The sequence below is a fragment of the Bison bison genome, unplaced genomic scaffold (assembly GCF_000754665.1).
Source record: "Bison bison bison isolate TAMUID 2011002044 unplaced genomic scaffold, Bison_UMD1.0 scf7180017851508, whole genome shotgun sequence".
Lineage (NCBI taxonomy): Eukaryota > Metazoa > Chordata > Mammalia > Artiodactyla > Bovidae > Bison > Bison bison.
This window is the reverse complement of record NW_011482081.1, coordinates 31,463-32,676: the sequence shown is the minus strand read 5'-3', so window position 1 is coordinate 32,676 and position 1,214 is coordinate 31,463.

Below are 1,214 nucleotides of genomic sequence, written 5' to 3'. Positions count from 1 at the left end.
GAAGAGTGGAGCAAGCAGAAGAATCCAAAATTAGGCAAGTGTTCTGGTCATTTAGTGAATAACCTGGAATTTGAACACTGAGAAACAGGAACTGGAGGAAGAAGACAGCAGAAGGGGAATGGAGCTATAAAGTGAACTTCACTGCACTCCCCACTCCAAAGGCACAACAACAGAACAAGAGTACATGCCTATATGAACTGTTTTGACTATGAAAACATGGCCACACTGGAAAGCTTCTATGCCCTATAGATGTGGGGGAGGAGGGGAGGGAAAACAATGTTAATCCTAACTCATTTTATCCTTACAGCCTGTCATGTGTCCACACCCTCCAAATGTTTCAAATGCAGCCTTTAATGTCCTCAAAATTTTATTTCACTGGAATATATCAAGAATTGTCACAAAAGAATGAAACACATTAGGTGCCTGAGAAATTATAAAGCATTTTCTTTTCTAGTATAAAAATAGGCTATGCCCACACTTCAGATTGCACAGTTGATTTAGGTTTTTCATCTATATTAACTATCAATTGCCATATATTTATTAAGATTAACTATAATCCTCTGAATTAGTCATTTCAGTAGTATAAATGAATAGACTGACTATGTCACTCTGTACTTATTTCCCATTGTTCATGAAAACCATTTTCTTCACCTATTATTCCACATTGGCTTCAAAACAGCTATTTCATTCTCATGAGGCACTGGGAGGCCAAATCCTCCTCAGGAGCTTAACATTAAGTCTGTTCCTCCTGCTCTTCCATCTTCCACAAAAATACTCACAGAACATTCTGGCTAATAAACATTTTAGAATCCTCAATAAATATTGAACCACTGTGCTGTGCATCTGGAACTAACAAAGAGTTATATGTCAATTACACTTAAATTAAGAAAAATCCCTCTAAGTCACTGTTTTAAAAACCACTAGAGATGAAAGCATCTGTCCCTCCCCAAAACATTTCTTTGCCTTTGCTTAGGGGCAGTAATCAAGGGGAATTTGGGCAGGATAATAGGCAAGTTTACTTAAGCATCAACTTAAAGAATCCCCTAGATATTCATGCAGAAGGGCAGTGAACTTTTCCATAGTAAATAAAATTAGTTTAATTCAGTAACTGAAAACCGGCAGCTTATTGAGCATAATAACCCTTTTTGGTGTACCACCTTTGCACAGTTGTGGGTGGGTGATTAAATAGGGCCATGTGGCTGAGATTTCCAACA